The sequence below is a fragment of the Megascapheus bottae genome, chromosome 25 (genome assembly GCF_031878675.1).
Source record: "Megascapheus bottae isolate mThoBot1 chromosome 25, mThoBot2.hap1, whole genome shotgun sequence".
In the NCBI taxonomy this organism is placed as follows: Eukaryota; Metazoa; Chordata; class Mammalia; order Rodentia; family Geomyidae; genus Megascapheus; species Megascapheus bottae.
In genome coordinates this window covers 10138705-10157765 of record NC_143533.1, presented here as the reverse complement: position 1 = coordinate 10157765, position 19061 = coordinate 10138705, and the positions used below count along the sequence as shown (strand labels likewise).

General features: G+C 46.1%; 1 pseudogene; it reads right to left on the bottom strand.

The window, feature by feature from the left end:
• Positions 1 to 533: 533 nt before the first annotated feature.
• LOC150046374 (mth938 domain-containing protein pseudogene) lies at positions 534 to 903 on the bottom strand (annotated as a pseudogene).
• Positions 904 to 19061: the final 18158 nt, after the last annotated feature.

Sequence of the window (19061 nt, the reverse complement as noted above, 5' to 3'; positions counted from 1 at the left end):
GTTAAAATGTTAAACACCTGCTTGTGTGTTCAGACTCTTTACCTGAAGGGTACTGTGTATTTATGTGGGGGTTTTTTTGTCGTTGTTTTGTTTGTTTTTGTCAGTCCTGGGATTGAATTCAGGGCCTAGGTGCTGTCCCTGAGCTATTTTGCTCAAGGCTAGCACTCTACCACTTGAGCCAGAGCGCCACTTCTGGCTTTCTGGTGGTTCACTGGAGATGAGTCTCTTGGAGCCCAGTTCCCAGTGACTCACATCTGTAATCTTAGCTACTCAGGAGCTGAGATTCGAAGATCATGGTTGAAAGCCAGCCAAAGCAAGAAAGTCTGTGAGACTCTTCAATCATAGAAAAGGTGCAAATGGAAGTTGTGGCTCGAGTGGTAGAGTGCTAACCTTGAGCCAAAGAAGCCCAAGGACAGTGCTCAGGCTGAGTTCAAACCTCAGCACTGGCAGAAAAAAAAAGCCTCATAGATTTTCCTGCCTGGGCTGGCTTTTTTTGTTTGTTTCTTTCTTTATGGTTTATTCTCTCATAAGGCTTCATCAGCAGGTGGAATGGAAGACGCCTCCCACCCTGACTCCTTTGGCAGCCAAGGCATCATACTCCTTCACTGCCTGCTCTGTCCGGAGGACGGGTACATCAACGCCTTGTTTCTCAAGGTACTCCACGGTGGACGGGGCACCTTCAAGGCCTCACTCACCCCACAGCCAACCACTAGGATCTGTACATCCTTCTCAGCCACTTCCTTTCCATCTCAGGGCTGCACACCAGGAGAGTGCTCAGGTCCTGTTTCTCTCCAACCCCAGTCCCGGCTACCCCCCCCCCCCCCGGCCACACTTACAGGTTTTGGCAGAGCCTTGTACTTTCATTTGTCCCCATGCAAGGGAAGCAATTGCAGGGGAGGACATAAGGAACCGAACTGATATCTGAAGTGGGAGGAGAGAAGCCCAAGAGGGAATGGTGGCTCTCTGTCCCTCTTTCAGGCTGCGCTCTCCACTGCTCCAGATCCTCGGGGAGGGCCCACTCGAGAGCCTCTCCTGTCACCAGTGAGGCTGTCCTGCCATTCCTCCACACCCCAACTCCTCCAGATGCCCCCCACCCATCGCTGCCTCCTCCATCTGCCAGTTCAAAATGGCCCTGGGTTGGCTTTGAACTGTGATCCTCAGATCTCAGCCTCCCGAGTAGCTAAGATTACAGGTGTGAACCACTAGAACCGGCTTAGCATGTATTCAGAAGGTTTCTTCAGGTTGAACTACTTCTGTGTCCAAGTTTACATTCTTTCTTTAGTTCCTTTGAACTTGTGTGGATATTGGGGGAGGAGCAGAAAAAGGAGGGAAAATACTGAGATTTGAACTCAGGACCTCATGCTTGCTAGGCTACTGCAATACTTTAAAGCCAGACCTCCAGCCTTGTTTTTGATGGTTTTGTTTTTCTTTTTTTCTAGGATAGATTTTCAGTTTCCACCCAGTCAAGGTACAATCTATCCACCTTTAGATGTTCCTCTGCGTCAACTCCCTGTGGAGACTTAAGTCTTGTAAACTTTTCTGCCTGGGCTTGCATGGCAGCAAGATTCTCTCACTTTCAATCTGTCTCCAGTCTAGTTTAAGATGTCAGATGTGTCCTATTGCACCCAGTTGTGGGTTGAGAAAGTCTCACCAGCTTTTCTGCGGAGCTCAGCCGCAAAGTACAATATTTTCATTATTAGCTTCCCAAAGAGCTGGAAGGGAAGCCATGGGTCAAGTGGTAGAACTCTAGCCTTGAGTAAAAAAAAATGGCTTAAGGACAGCACCCCGGCACTGAGTTCAAGCCCCAGGACCAGCACACACACACAGTAAAATTTAATTAATTAATTAAAAAAAAACTGTTCTGCCTCCAGCCACCATCCTCACACAATAGTCCTGCAGCAACAGGGCTTTGTGTGCTGTCTACCACAGAAGGCTGGAACAGAAGGGTTGTGAGTTCAAGGTTGGCCTGGACTGCATATAATCCAAAAGAAAAAAAGGAATAAAACAATTTTTCAAAACCTGTTCATGCCCAGTTCCTCATTTCAGAGGTTCAAATCATGCCAGATACCTAAACTTATGGCCCCTGCCAAGATCTAGATCCAACTATGTCCCGCTGGCTTGCTGAAGCCAGTGTTCTTATACACAGTGAAGGCATGAAGGCAGCAAGTTGGTTGTTTACATCCCAAACATATTTGTTTTAGGGTAGATAGGGTAGATAGGATGTTGCTTCTTCAACATCAGCCTCCTGAGTAGCTAGGATTCAGATGTGAGCCCCAGCACTGGCCTTATTATCTCTCTTTATGGAAGAAAAAAGAAGGGTGAAGAGATAGGAAACTTAACATCTATCTGGTTAGCATACGCCTGGAATTCTGGTTAGTACCTGACTAGCTACTTTGTAAGGCAAGCATGGACCTGTTCCCGCCTGCCCCTCCTGGCCCCCAGTCCAGCAGAGAGGAAGGTATTCACCTACAACACAAACCTTCTCTCGGTGCTAACTGCCCCCATTTCATTTTGTTCTTAGATTTTGGGCCACCTTTTCAGAAGATGTAATTTACAGACCTTAAAGTTCACTTTTTGAGTACAATTTAGTGTGTGTGTGTTTCAGTATATTTACAGTGAGGTAACAATAATCATCACTGTCAGATTCCAGAACATTTTCCTCACTCAATAAAGAAATCTTGCCTCCATTACCATTCCACCCCAAGCCTGAGGAAACCACTAATCTACTCTGGCCTCGATGAATTTGTCTACTCAGGATGTTTCATGTAAATGGAATCACCTGATGTTGGGTGATGGACATCTTTCATTTAATATGATGTGTTTAAGGCCAAGTCATGTTATAGCAAGTATAGTGTTTCATTCTTTTTCATTGCCAAATAATATCCCACTGTGCATATATAGTGCAGGGATGAAAGCATTTGTTGGTTGGATGGGCATATGAACTATCTCCTTTTGTTTCTTATGGGTAGTATCATTGAACATTTGAATGAGTGTGTGGACAAATATTTTTGATTCTCTTGGATGTATGCCAAGGAATAGACCTTCTGGGTCATTTGAATATAGCAACTGCATTTAATTTTTTTCTTTTTTCTTTTTGCCAGTCCTGGGGCTTGAACTCACCCTGGGCACTGTCCTTGGGCTTTCTCAAGGCTTGAGCTCTACCACTTGAGTCACAGCACCACTTCTGGCTTTTTCTTTGTATGTGGTACTGAGGAATCAAATCAGGGTCTTTGTGCATGCTAGGTGAGCACTCGACCACTAAGCCATGCTCCTGGCTCCTGCATTTAATTTTTTAAATGCTGGTCCTGGGGCTTGAACTCAGGGCTTCAGGTGCTATCCCTCAGCCTCTTTGTGCTCAAGACTAGCACACTACCACTTGAGCCGCAGCACCACTTGTAGCTTGAGTAGTTTATTGAAGGTAAGAGTCTCATGGGTGACTGGGAATGTGACTTAGTGGTAGAGTGCTTGCCTAGCATGTATGAAGCCCTGGGTTCAACTCCCCAGTACCATATAAACAGAAAAGCCAGGCATAGCTGGTGCCTCACACCTGTAATCCTAGCTACTCAGGAGGCTGAGATTTGAGGATCAAGGCTCAAAGCCAGCCCGAGTACAAAAGGACCTGAGACTCCAGTTAACCTCTAGAAAATGGGAAGTGGGACTTGGCTCAAGGGTAGGGTGGTAACTTGAGCTGAAGAGCTCAGGGATAGCACCCAGGCTGAGTTCAAGTCCCATGACCCACAAAAACAAAGAAGAAAGAAAGAAAGAGAGAGAGAGAGAGAGAGAGAGAGAGAGAGAGAGAGAGAGAGAGAGAGAGAGGAAGAAAGAAAGAGAAAGGGAAAGAAAGGCCAGACATGGCACTGTGACTCAAGTGTAGAGTGTCAGCCTTGAGCACAGAGAGGCTCAGGGACATGCTCATGCAGAGCTCAAGCTCAAGATCAGAAAAAAGAGTCTCACCGAGACTTTTATGCCCTGGGCTGGCTTCAAATGTCCATCCTCAGATCACAGCCTCCTGAGTAGCTAGGATTACAGGCAGGAGCTACTGGTGTCTAGTGTGCATTTAATTATTTTTAATTTTGTTGATGCTAGGATCTGGACTCAGGGCTGATGGCTTTTTTGACTTGCTTACTTGACTTGTGTTCTACCACGCAGCCATATTACCAACCCAGCTCTGTGCTGGTTATTTGGAAATGGAGTCTCCTGGTCACAGCCTCAGATCACAGCCTCCTATGTTGTTGGGATTATGGTCATGAGCCACCAGTGCCTAACGAATTTAACTTTTTTTTTTTTTGCCAGTCCTGGGGCTTGAACTCAGGGCCTCAGCATTGTCCTTGGGTTTTCCTCAAAGCTAGTGCTCTACCATTTGAGCCACAGTACCACTTCCAGCTTTTTTCTGTGTACGTGGTACGGAGGAATCGAATCCATTGCTAAGCAAGCACTCTACCACTAGGCCAAACTCCCAGCCCTGATTTAACTTTTTGAGGAAGTGCTTGAGAGCATTTTCACTAGTATAAGGATAACATATTCGATTTGAGCAAGAGCAGACTTTAGTCAGAGAAACCCAAGGAACCATAAAAGTGAAGAGACTGGAAGTAGAATGACTCGGGGACTTTGAAGCCAAACCACAGCTGACAGCATAGATGCTGAAGAAAAGGCAATGATAAATTTGACCAGGATCCAAGAAAGCCCACTGACTAAGGACCTGGCACAGGGATGATGCTGCCCCGGTCTCAGGAGCTCTGGGTTCTTGTCCCTATTGCACTGCATGACCCTGGACCCATGTTCTCCCTCAGGGCCTCAGGTGTCCCGTGATAAAATGGGGAGTCACGTCTGGATGTGTTCTTCATGTGCTTCAACCCTTCCCTGGCTCTCACACTGCTTGGGCTCAAGAAGAATGGCTCAGGACATTTTTGGTGTCAGAATTGCCTTTAGAAATTACTAGAATCAAGCCAGGCACACTGGCTCATGCCTATAATCCTAGCTACTCAGGAGGCTAAGATCTGAGGATTACAGTTCAAAGCCAGCCTGGGCACTGAAGACCATAAGATTCTTCTTCCCCCCCTCCCCCCAGTCCTGGGCTTGAGCTCAAGGCCTGAGCACTGTCCTTGGACTTTATCAAGGCCAGAGCTCTATCACTTGAGCCTCAACACCACTTCCAGCTTTCTGTTCTATGGTACCAAGGAATTGAATCTGGGTCTTCATGCATACTAGGCAAGCACTCTACCACTAGGTCAAACTCCCAGCCCCAAGATCATAAGACTCTTATCTTTAATTAACCACTAGAAAACTGGAAGTGGTGCTGTGGCTCCAGGGGTAGGGCAATAGCCTTGAGCTGAAGAGCTCAGGGACAGCGCCCAGGCTCAGAGCCCCAAGCCTCATGACAGACAGACAGACAGGCGCACACACACACACACACACACACTGCTAGAATGACAAATGTGCCCAAAGATGACAAGTGAGAAGGGATTTGCGGTCATCTGAGCAGTGGTACACAGGGCTTGGTATCCCAGGAGGTGCTCAGCCACTATGGGGAACCAGTCCAGGGACACTGCAAAACTGAGGACAGAATTCACTGCAGGGAAAGAAGGAAGTTATAGCACCAGGTTCTAGGGCTACTCCTACAAACTAGATACTTAGGAGGCTGAAACCCAGAGAATCTAGATTCAAAGCCAGCTCAAATTTAAAAAGTCTTTTGTTTTAATCCCTCCCCCTGCCCCATCTCCAAGCAGTCGGCAAAATGTCTGACTAGAGACATGGCTCAAGTGGTAGAGCATCAGCCAAGCAAGCTTCCTGAGAGTGTGAAGTTCTGAGTTAAGCCTGAGTGCCACAAAGAAAAAAAAGAAGAAGAAAAGGAGGAACAGGAGGAGGAGGAGGAGGAAGAGGAGGAAGAGGAGGAGGAATGCTTTTGCAGTGGCAACTCCAATGCTACTGTCCCATATTCAAATTTTCCTTTAACATTTATTCCAAGGGAGAGTCTGTGGAAGTTGACTATGTTGCCATCTTCTTGGACAGGAGAACAACTTCAACTCCTTTGCTGTTAAGTTGGGGAAATGAAGACAAAGTGCTATGGCTGTTGAAAGATGTTGTGCAAGCCTTTAATCTCTCTTCCTTTGTTTATAGAAACCAGGATGACAAATATGAGGGCCTGAGAGAATGAGGGCAGCCTGGGTCCCTGAGTCATGATGTGGAGGAGAGCCACAGACCAGCTTTGGGCAATGGAGTAAGTTACGCCTTTAACATACCAAGTCATTGGAATTGGTACTTTAGTAATTCAACAGTCTCAACCTGCAGACCTCCAGACTGGTTTTTGTTTGTTTGTTTGTTTGTTTGGCAGGGGGGAGGGGGGTCACTTGTTTTTGCTGGTCCTGGATTTTGAACTCTAGGCCTGGCCGCTGAGCTTTTGTGTTCAAGGCTAACATTCTACTGGAGCCATAGCCCCACTTCCAGCTTTTTGGTAACAGAGCCCAACTAGAGTCCAACAGACTTTCCTGTCCAGGCTGGCTTGGAATCTCAATTCTCCTATCTCAGCCTCCTGAATATCTAGGAATTAGGCATGAGCCACTGACACCAACCAAGTTTCAATCTGTTTCTGTATGACTTACAAGCTAAGAATATGTGTTGATGTTGTTTTAAAGTCAGGATCTCCTTAAGAAGCCCAGGCTGGCCTCAAACTTTCCATCATTCTGCTTCAGCCTCCCTAATGCTGTTTTTCTTCTCCCAAGATTATTTTCCTTCCTTCCTTCCTTCCTTCCTTCATTTCCTCTTTTCTTTCTTTCTCTTCTTTTAGTTTTGAAGATGTACATAGAGGAATATGCAAGATATGCAAGGAGTGCAAAGACCAAAATACTACCTGGGCCTTCACAGAAATGTGTTGCTCATCCCTTGGCCTACTCCATTCTGAATACCCTGATTACCCATAGCAGCAGTCACAGAATTCTTATCTGCTTCCTTTGACTCTTTGACTTCTTGGTTTGCTAGGAGTATGGAGTATGGTCCGTGTTAGGTGTGCTGGAAAGCAGCATCTGGACACAAGAAAAGAGAAAGGTAGGCCAGGAGTGTGGTCTAGTGATAGAGCACTTACCTAGCATGCAGGAAGCCCTGGGTTCAATTCCTTGGTACCACATACATAAAAAAATCCGAAAGTAGTGCTATAGCTTAAATGGTAGAACCCTATCCTTGAAAAAAGCTCAAGGACAGTTCCCAGGCCTGAGTTCAAGCCCCAGGACCAACAAAAAGAAAGAAAAAGGTATGTGCTAATGTACTCTCCAGACCCCCACAGTTCCCCAGGGCCTGGCTGCCTTCCCTGTCCCAGGCCTGGAGTTCTTTGTACCTGGGATGGTCCCAGCTCTGGCTCGCCCCATTTCTTTGGTCACTGCCCATCTCTAAGGATTCTGAATACCTTGGCTTCCTTTGAGGGTGAAGACCAGGGGCTGACATTGCATCCAGCCTTAGCCCAGTCCTAGGCTTCCCCAGACACCCTCCCCCAGTGCCCAGGATGCCACACCCACAGAAGACCTTCACCTGGGTGAAGGGGAGGAAGGCACTGGGGGCCAATGCTCCTTTGCTCCTGGGGTTCCATGCAGCACTCCAGAGTTCTCTGCCATGCTGCTCAACAGAGCCCTGAAATTGTTTTCCTCCAACCTCCAGCCTCCTTCCTTTCACCCTTAATTCTCTGAGCTGAAATTAAGGGGATGGGGAGGCATTAGAGCTGGGTGCTGATGGCTCACACCTGTAATCCTAGCTATTCCGGATGCTGAGATCTGAGATTCACCATGGTTGGAAGCCAACCTGGGCACTAAAGTCCATGAGCCCCACAAGTGACCAAAGAAAACGGAGGGGCCGGGAGCGTGGCCTATGGGTAGAGCGCTTGCCTAGCATGCACGAAGCTCTGGGTTCAATTCCTCTGTACCACACACACAGAGAAAGTGGAGCTGTGGCTCAAGTAGTAGATTTCTAACAGAATGCTGACTGGAGTCCCTCATAGACAAGGAGTCAGGGATTCCAAGGAAGGAGACAAAGCAAGAGGTGGAAGAAAAGGAAGAGAGGCTTATGAGGGCCCGTGGCAGGTGGACCCCATAGGCAGCCTCCGTTGCCTATAGAGAGGGGTGAGCACCCAGGCAGGAGCTGGGGCACAGGGAAGCCAAGACACACGCCTGCAAGGAAGCTCACGGCGGTGCAGAGGCTCCCCTAGAGGCTGGAAGGTGTAACAGCACCCACGAAGCCCAAAGGCCCAGTGCCACAGAAGTAATCTCAGACTTCCAGAATCATTTTGTGGAAAGATTCTGAAATACAGCGGAAAGAACAGTTCTAGGAAAGGCATGTGGAATTTTTTTAACTTGGGGGAGAAAATAAAATCCAGGAAATGGCCAAGAATGTAGCCTAGTGGTAGAGTGTTTATCTAGCATGCAGGAAGCCCTGGGTTCAATTCCTTGGTACCACATACACAGAAAAAGCTGGAAGTGGCGCTGTGGCTTAGGTGGTAGAGCCCAAGCCTTGAGAAAGCCCAAGGACAGTGCCCAGGCCCAGAGTTCAAGTCCCATGACTGAAAAAAGGGGAAAAAAGCTCTATACAACAAAAAGAAGCAATTCCCAATGAAGAGATGACCGATAGAATGGGTGAGCAATTTCTGCTAGTTAAGATACATCAGGGGATTAATATCCAAACTCTAAAAAGAAAACAAGGATAGGGATTAGAAAGAATAAAATAGTGTCATTTGCAGGGAAGTAGACAGAACTAGAACAAGTCATGGTAATTGAGGTAAACCAAGCTCAGTGAAACAAACAGCACATGTTCTGTCTGATATGTGGAAATTGGATCTAAAATGCAATAGGATGTGATAAATAATACAGGATTCCAGATACTTTTACACCGAACAAAATAGGGTACTCAGGAGAGAAACACAAAGGCACAATGCGTAAGTACCTCTTCATTTTAATATAAAATAATATACATACCGAAACAAGCTCCAAGATATGGAAACAAGAAACCTCTTTTTTTCCTCTCCTTTTTTTTCCTTTCTTTAGTTTTTAGGGGTTTTTGTTTTGTTTTGTTTGTTTTGTTGTTGTTTCTGCCAGTCCTGGGATTGAGTTCAAGGCCTGAACACTGTCGTTGGACTTTCTCAAGGCTAGAGTTCTACCACTTGAGCTTCAGCACCACTTCTGGCTTTTTTCTCTGTATGTGATACCGAGGAATTGAAGCCACGTCTTCGTGAATAGTAGGCAAGAACTCGACCATTAGGCCAAACTCCTGGCCCCTCTTTAGTTTTTAGTTTTTGATGATTCTGTCTTCTTTGCCTTATGTATGGTGTATTCAAAAGAAAGCATGTAGCTGGATGCTCGAAACTCATCATCCTAGCTACTCAGGAGACTGAGAGCCGAGAATCATGGTTCAAAGCCAGCCTAGGGCAGAAAAGTCTGTCAGACTTATATCTCCAATTAATCACCAGATGGAGTTGTGGCTCAAAGTGGTAGAGTACTATTCGTGAACAAAAGAACTCAGGAGCCCTGAGTTCAAGCCCCATTACCCCCAAGGAAAAAAAAAAAAGAAAAAGAAAGAGAGCATGTAAGTTTAGAAGCAATTTACTTGACCATCAAGCTTCACCACTAGACAAAGAGGAAAAGACAGAAACCCTGAGAATCACGGTCAGTGACATTGGCCACAGGGTGCCTGACTCACTCTGGGTGCTCTGCAAATATCTTCCAAACCCCAACACCCGTCAACTAACAAACTTTCAATCTCTTTATCTTCTGGAATTTCATAGACAGAAGGAGAGGTGGACCTGGAGGCCTCAAGGCTCTGGGCGGGTCCCAGTCTTTCTCTTAAACCTCACCTTGGGGCGGGTCCTCTTAAGGCCACAAGGGGGTGCTGCTTGACCTTTGATAATATGGACAGTAATGTTTTTCACCAGAAAGTGGCAGTGTGTGCACTATGAATGAAAATTTTAAAGAAATGTTCACACATGGGGGTACTTTAGGAAGGCCTGAGTCTCCTCTCCATCTTCCTGACCCTTCTACTAGAATCCTCTAGAACATTCCCTGGCCCATAAGTACATGGTAGATGTCTGTCCAGCAGCCTCTAGGGCTTTCCTGGAGGTATAGGAAATACTTTTTTTTTTTAATCCTTCACTGGCAAGATTCTGTAAATTCATAGAATTGGGAGGGGGGGCGCTCTTTTTCAAATGAGACAAAAGATGGGGCTTGAACTCAGGAAGAACCTGGGCACTGTTCTTGGACACTTTTTGCTCAAGCTTAGTGCTCTGCCACTTGAGCCACAGCGCCACTTCTGGTGCTTCATGCATGCTAGGCAAGCACTTTACCACTAGGCTAAGCTCCTGTCCCCCTCCTCCTCTTTTTGTTTGTTGTCTGTGTTGTTTTTCCTCAAGACTATTGCTCTACTACCTGAGCCACAGCTCCACTTCTGGCATTTTTTTGTGATTAATCAAAGATAAGGGTCTTACAGACTGGCTTTAAACTGCACTCCTTAAATCTCGGCCTCCTAAGCAGCTAGGATTACAAGTGTGATCGAACAGCACCTGGCCAATGTTTTTGTCTTTAAACATCCATCCAAGGCAATAATTGCTGTAGTCTGGGCCTGTTGACTGCAGTGCATTAATGTGGTAGAAAAGAGTAGACAGACCTCGATTTGAAGCTGCCTCTGCCACTTGCCCATCCAGTGCTCCTGGGTAGATTACTCATCTGCACAAACACTCCTATAAAATGAATGTAACAATGCTAAATTACAGACTCACCATCAGTTTTAGACGTGAGAGCAAGAATGGAACAGGCCCAGGAGTGGGAGTGGAGGAGTTCAGTTAGTATTAGTTCCCCACCTATTTGGGTCCCCAAGGACTTGGGGCTAGGATGAACCTACTAAGCCCCTCCTTCACCTTGAGAAGGTCAAGACAACAATCAAATGCCCAGTGTAAGCATCACTACACAGGGAACTGACATCCTGCAACCCCAGCCGGGTTGCTTCTGCCAAACTGAAAAAACTGAGCTGTTACCAGGAAACGGCCATTGAGCTACTTCCTGACCTCAGCTTTCTTGTGGCTATATACTTTATTTGGCAGTTAATGAAATCTGCTAAGATCTGGGTATTAGATGACAATTGATAGAAAAGTTAATTTTCCTGATTTTGACCATCATCTGTAATTCTATATGAGAATGTCTTTGGTTCCAGAGAACAAACATGGAGGAAATAGTGGGGAGGGATCATTCAGAGTGTAGTTGTGCAGACACTTGGGGGTAGAGAGGAGGGAAGGGAATTATTCCTGGGCTGAATGAAGACTTAGAACACATGTAGCCACTAGGCACTGACAGGTTGGTCCACAAGCGATGTATTCGAGTAGGTTCTAGAAGGAGGTGCCAGAGTCCCTCAGGAAGAGGAACCTTCCAAGTGGCCTGGGGGACATATGAAAGAGAGACCACTAGCTGGGATGACTCAGGTCTGGCCATGGCACAGGCTATGAGAATCCAGCACAGTGGCATTATATGACCTGCCCAGGGAGGAGGACTTTATCCTGTGAGCAGGGACATGACAAATGTGTTGGAAAATGGAGAAGAGCCACAAGAAAGCCAAGGAGGCCCATGAGGTTAGTCCTAGAGGGTAAAAGGCCAAAGGCTTGAATAAATGAATGTCTCTAATCCAGAGTGAGATGAGCGATATTGCATTTACACTCCAGGAGTCAAAATTGCAGGCCAAGGTTTAGTGCATTGATTCCTGATTGCTCTTCATTGCCAAGGCCATGGGACAACTGGCTGATCTATATAAGGACAAGTCCCAGGACGATTTAGAAGGTAGAACACGAGTGGACATGTGTAGCCAGGCGTGGTAGCACACTCCTATGATGCCAGCACTTAGGAGGCTGGGGCTGCAGAATGGAAACTTAGAGGCCAACCTGGTCTCCTGTCGTCTGACTTCTGGCCCTCAATGAGGGCCACGTGGGTTCTGTGGCTAGTTGTGCCCTTGGCTTCACCTCTGGAAACTTAAGGCTCCGCCCCAAATTGGGTTCTTTACATTGCACAACAGTATGACATCCAAAAGCAAAGGGAGCCAATCCCCCTTCATTGAACGCTAAACAAATATTTGCTCAGTGCTTCTGTGTGTTTTAAGAGACCTAGGTGAAAGGAAAAGGAAAGGGGGGTAGGGCAGGGAAGAATGGCCCTAACATAAATATTATGGTAACTGTGGGTTCTCAGTTGGGTCTCACTTGATCCAGCCAATTAGAAGGGGATTTGTTTCTCATGACATTTAGAAAGGAAATATTATCCTGAAGCATTGTAAGATTGAAGAGAATGTACTTTGGGTACAAAATAGCATCCTGAGGTTTACATCCCCACCCCAGAGTGATGGCAGCTCAACTAGTTGTGTGTTTGTGGCTCTTTCTCTCCTCATCTTATTCACTGGGCCTTCATCATGACATGATCAAGACATAAGAGCCAGCGTGCTGGTGCTCCCGCCTTTAATCCTAGCTAGTCAGGAGGCTGGAATCTGAGGATTATGATTTGAAGCCAGCCCCAGCAAGAAAGTCCATGAGACTCTTGTGTCCAATTAACCACCAAAAAGTCACAAGTGGAGCTTGGCTGCAAGCAGTAGAGTGCTAGCTTTGGTGAAAAAGCTAAGCAATGCCTAGCATGCATGAAGACCCGGTTCAATTCCTCGGTACCACATATAGAAAAAAGCTGGAAGTGGTGCTGAGGCTCAAGTGGTAGAGCTCTAGCCTTGAGAAAGTCCAAGGACAGTGCTCAGGCCCTGAGCTCAAGCCTAGGGCTGGCAAAAAAAAAAAAAAATGAAAAAAAAAAAAAAGAAAGAAAAAGCTAAGCAAGAATGCAAGGCCCTGAATTCAAGTCCCAGTATCAGCAATAACAAACAAAAATAAATGGATTGGGGCTGGGAGTTTGGCCCAGTGGTAAAGTGCTTACCTCCCATGCACAAAGACCCGGATTTCATTCCTTGGTACCACGTACGTAGAAAAAAAGCCAGAAGTGGTGCTGTGGCTCAAGTGGTAGAACTCTAGCCTTGAGGAAAGCCCAGTGACAGTGCCCAGGCCTTGAGTTCAAGCCCCGGGACTGGCAAAAATAAATAAATAAATGGATTAATTAGTTAATGAGTGATCTCCAATTTTATTCTCTTATGGCTCAAGAATGTAAGTCCCTGATGCCCCTCACAACTCCCTAATCTGTTTTCTACACTCACAAGGTCAGGGAGAGAAACAGCAAGGCCATAGGCCTAGCAGCTCTGGTACTGTGGGTCCTTTCCTCATACAATTCCCTTCCTCCTACAGTTATCCTGTTGCCAGGTAACAGGGGAAGGACACATGGAACAGCCTGTACTTTGAACTTAACTCTATTTTGTTAAACTCCCACTGAGTTCTGAGCTCCCTTCAATTTGTGGTTATAAGAACTGTAAACATTCTTCCGTTCTGCAGGGTTTTTTCCCTCTTTATCTTGGTGTGTGTGTGTGTGTGTGTGTGTGTGTGTGTGTGTGCACAAGCAACAGTGCTCAGGACTTAACTCAGGGGTTGGACACTGTCCCTGAGCTTTACAAATCAATACTGGCACTCTACCATTTGAGTCACATCTCCACTTTTGGCTTTTTGTTAGTTAATTAAAGATAAGAGTCTCACAGACTTGCCTGGTGGGCAGGCTTTGAACAGCAATCTTCAGATCCCAGCCTCCTGAATAGATAGGATTACAAAACACTCCATGTTTTGCTGCCCTTTTTCAGATTTGGTGGATATGAATAACCTAGAATAACATATTTGAATTGTTTGTTGTTGTAGTTGGTCGTGGGACTTGAACTCTGTGCCTGGGCGTTGTCCTTGAGATCTTCAGCTCAAGGCTACTGCCCTAGCCCAGGCACACACAGCACCACTTCCTATTTTCTGGTGGTTAATTGGAGATAAGCGTCTCATCCACTTTCCTGTCTGAGCTGGCCTTGAACCTCCCTCCTCAGATCTCAGTCCCCTCAGTAGCTAGGATTACTGGTATGAGCCGAAATCGTTTTATTGAGCACAATCAAACTCCACACAATAGGCAGGCCACAGAAAATGGCCACCCCCCCCCCCCGCATTAGGATGGGGTGTTTTCCCTTTCCACTCATTGTTCTTTGGGTTCACGCTGGTGCTGGTTCCTTAAAGCCACTACCTTGTTTATTTATATGTATTAAGTTCTGGATGGTTTTTCTATTTACTGAAAATGAAGCAGGAAAGTGTTTCTCTCCTCAAAAGGTTCCCAGACTATAGAACATAAGTGGGATCCATCCATATTCCTTTTGTTTGTGAGGTTAACCCACCTGAGAAGTAGACCCAAACGTCAGATCAGATCAGTCAGCTCATGCCAGGCATAGTGGTACAAGCCTGTAATCCCAGCGAATTGGGAGGCTGAGGTTTGTGGTTCATATCCGGATCAGGCGGAAAAGTTTGCAAAACTCCATCTCTGCATCCATGGATTGGTTTAGTGAGCAAGTGCCCATTCATAATTCATTCCGAATTATGGAGGAAGCACAATGGCTGTGGTATGCACCTATCACCTTGGCAACAAAGGGAAGCAGATACAGGAGGATCACAATCCTGTTCCATCCAAGCATAAAGAGAGACCTTACATGGAATATCACCACCACAGAAAGGGACGAAGTGGCTCACATAGTAGAGTGTCTGCCTAACAAGTGTGAGGCTCTGAGTTCAAACCCAAATAAAGTATCTGTTTGTTATTCCCAAAGGTGGTCAGAAGAATGAAGCTGAACAGTTTTTTCTTCCTTTCTCATGTGACCCAATTGATCTATGCAGACTAGAGAAGCCCTCAATCGTCTGTTCCCCAAGTGGTAAGACCTACCTGGTGGGGGGGGGGAGAGAAGAGAGAGAGAGAGAGAGAGAGAGAGAGAGAGAGAGAGAGAGAGAGAGAGAGAGAGAGAGAGAGAGAGAGAGAAGGAGATTAGTTCTATCTGCCTCCAGAGGTCATGTCTTCACATAGTTCTCTGGACCTCAATTTTCCCTTCTGTAAAATGTGAATAATATCTATGTCACAGGTTATCCATGAGAACTAAATGCCTAACAGAGGGCTGGGAGTTTGGCCTAGTGATAGAGTGCTTGCCTAGCATGCACGAAGACCTGAGTTCGATCCCCTGGTGCCACATGCGTAGAAAAAGGCTAGAAGTGGTGCTGTGGCTCTCAAGAGCTCTAGCCTTGAGAACGCCCAAGGACAATGCTCAGGCCCTGAGTTCAAGGCCCAGGACTGACAGAACACAGGCCTAATGGAACACAGTATTTCCCCCTTCTCTTCCAGACCCAAGTGCAAGGCCAGGCTGTACCCCTAGGGCGCGTATATGTACCTTTCTAGGTTTATCTGCATTCAGCTGTTTTAAAGGCAAGGAGCTGTTCTCAGAAGATAGAACCCTAACTTAAATGTTACAAATTTCTCAGCTCATTCACATCATGAATGGGCTCCTGTTTTTCCTCAGATAAACTGCAGGGGGCACTCACCTTCCCCACCCACCCTTCCTCCCCTTCTTCCACCCAGCTCACAGAGAGCTTACCACACTTGATTTGAAGCTTGCTGTTTACCGCCACAGTGACAGTAACCATCCTACCTCAACCTACCTGGGCTCTCCACGGGAGAGTCCCAGGTTCTGTTGGAGCTCACTGGGTTGTATTTAAGAGGTTTATCTTCAAGGTTGCTTTCTAACCAGCCACTCAACAAGTAGGGCTTAATGTTTAATTCCTTTCAACAACCAAGTGTCAGGTAGTGAGTCAAGGACAGTAATTCTCACTTTTTTTTTAAAGGAGTTTTTGGGTGGTACTGGGGATTGAACTCAGCCTCACACTTGCTCACTTGCTAGCCAGCCACTCCAGCAGTCCTGGTTCGGAACTTTTTATGCTGTTAAACATGATCTGAAAGCCAGGTGTTGATGGCTCACACCTGCAATCCTAGCAACTCGGGGAGCTGAAATCCGAAGGGTCGGGGTTTAAAGCCAGCCTGGGTAAGAAAGTCCATGAGAACTTTTATTTTTATTTTTTTGCCAGTCCTGGGGCTTGAACTCTGGGACTGGGTCCCTGAGCTTCTTGGTGCTCAAGGCTAGTGTTCCATCACTTGAGCCACAGCACCACTTCTGGCTTTTCTGTTAATGTAGAACTAAGGAATCGAACTCAGGGCTTCACGCATGCCAGGCAAACACTCTACCACTAAGCTACATTCCCAGGCCTGCATGAGACTCTTTCTTTTTGGTGGATCATGGGGCTTGAACTTGGCCTGGGCCCTGTCCCTGAGCTCTTCAGTTCAAGGCTACTGCCCTACCCTTGAGCCAAACCCCACTTCCCATTTTCTAGAGATTAATTGAAGAGTCTTGGGTCCTTTTGTGCTCAGGCTGGCTTTGAACCTTGATCTTCAGGTTCTGAGTAGCTAGGATTACAGGTGTGAGCCACTGCGTCTGGCCCCTGCATGAAACTCTTATCTCTAATTAAACACCCCTAAAAGCCAGAAGTGTTCACATGGTTCAAGTGGTAGAGCTCTAGCTAGTATATTTGTTGAAACACAACAATAAGTCTAAAGACCTTAGTTGACTTATTTGTGAATGGCCATTTCCATAGCACCTTATTTTACTTAGTACAAAAAGATTTCCAATGAACTGAGTAGAGGAAGTTGGCTTCACAGACAGGAAAGGGTTGAAGAGAGCAGAAAAGAAGAAACGAAAGCAGATTGAATCCTCCAAAGTTTGGTTCCTGTGCGATTTAAGCAGAGAGTACTTCTTAGTATGTCAGTTATGTTGGCAAAAACTGGCCTGTTTGGGAACCTGGTTATTTTCTCTTTCTCCTGATTTCTTGGGAGGTCAGAAGTACCGGTTATTTTGCCTTCATGACATAAAACTTTAACATTAATGGGCCAAGAATGTAGCCTAGTGGTAAGAGTGCCTGCCTACCATGCACAAAGCCCTGGGTTCGATTCCTTGGTACCACATACACCGAGTTCAAGCCTCAGGATTAGCAAAAAGCAAACAAACAAAAAACAAAAACTGACTGCATTGTGGTTTTTTGTGTTGAGGACTTATGCTGGAGCCCCATTCAATGGCCGCTAGAAATTTCTTTTACCATATTTCAATATATTAGATATTTAAACTAAAATCACTTCTCTCTCTTTCTTTCTTTCTTTCTTTCTTTCTTTCTTTCTTTCTTTCTTTCTTTCTTTCTTTCTTTCTTTCTTTCTTTCATGTGCTGGTCTTAGGGCTTGAACTCAGATCATGGATGTTGTCCCTGAGCTTTTTTGCTTAAGGCTAGCATTCTGCCACTTGCAACACAGCTCCACTTGTAGCTTTTGTAGTCTTAATCGGAGATAAGAATCTCATGGCCATTCCTGCAAAGGATGGTTTTGAACCACGATCCTCAGATCTCAGCCTCCCAAGTAACTAGGATTACAGATGTGAGCTACTGGTGCCCAAAGATTATCTGGCTTTTCTTTCTTCTCCTGGTCCTGGGGCTTGAACACTGGGCCTGGCACAGGCAACTTCTGCCTTTTTCTGGTAGTTGATTGGAGAGTCTCCCAGAGTCTCCCAGAGCCAGGTGCGGTGGTTCATACCTGTAATCCTAGCCACTCAGGAGGCTTAGATCTGAGGATGGTGGTTCAAAGCCAGCCCAGGCACAAAAGTCTGTGAGACTCTTATCTCCAATTAATCACCAGAAAACCAGAAGTGGTGCTGTGGCTCAAGGGGTCAGGCGGTAGCCTTGAGCTGAAGAAGCTCAACACCCAGGCCCAGAGTTCAAGTCCCATGACCAAGAAATAAAAAACTCTCCCAGAGGTTCCTGCCTGTGCTGGTTTTGAACTGTGACCCTTATATCTTGTATCTCGGCCTCCTGAGTAGCTAGGATTACAGATGTAAGCCACCAGCACTTGGCTTTATCTGGCTTTTTAAAAGATGGCTGGAGGGCTGGGAGTTTGGCCTAGTGCTTGCCTAGCATGCACGAAGATCAGGGTTCAATTCCTCAGTACTACATATATAGAAAAAAGCTGGAAGTGGTGCTGAGGCTCAAGTGGTAGAGCTGTAGCCCTGAGAAAGTCCAAGGACAGTGCTCAGGCTCTGAGCTCAAGCCCAGGACTGGTTTAAAAAAAAAAAAAAAAGGAACAACAACAACCTGAAATCCAGATTTGTGTTCAGACATTATAGTGTGTTGTTTTGGTTGACATACATAAGGAAAACTCAGCCTCACACAGATAAATGGACAGGGGAAGAATATTTTAACAGCTTTTTTAGATGACTGTGGATGTGTCAGGCAGCTGCTGGAAAACTTCACAGTGTATGCTGAGGATGAGAGTGGAAATTATGATGGAAATAGCTTTAAACATGAAGTGCTTTCTCTTTCTGGGGGGAAGGGGATCCCCTAGGGGACTTTGGATCACATATTCCCAAAATGCTGTCTTAGTGAAATTCTGCACATGTACAAGATAGCATTCATCACTGAGTTGATGTGTCATGGCAGAAAGTGACCAACATTGGTTAGCATAACAGAATAAACAAACGAGTCATGGCTCACTTCCACAATATAGCAGGGTAAATAAAGTCTCTTTTATACTGCACTTGACTAAGTTACTCACGTGACAGGACGGATACAGTGTGCCAGATGAAGCTCTGTTGTACACTACTGTGTTAGATGCACCAAGTAGGTATTTAGGAGGAAGATGAATGAGTGAACAAAAGCTGCCCTAAAGCTGTGAATGGAGATGCAAAGGTAGAGTCTGTCCTTCCTTCCTTCTTTCCTACTTCCTTCCTCCCCCTCCCCTCTTCCTCCTCCTTTTCCTCTTCCTTCTCTTCCTCCCCCACCCTCCTCTTCCTCCTCCTCCTCCTCCTCCTCCTCCTCCTCCTCCTCCTCCTCCTCCTCCTTTTTGTGTTAATAGGGGACTTGAACTCCAGGCCTTGTGTTCTTGGTTAGAGTTTTCACTCCAGGCTGTTGCTCTATCACTTGAACCATGTCTACCCCCAGCTTTCTGGTGGTTCATTGGAGATAAGAGCCTCTCAGTTTTGTCTGCCTTCAAACTGTCATCCTGATCTCAGCCTCCTAAGTAGCTGGGATTATAGGTGTG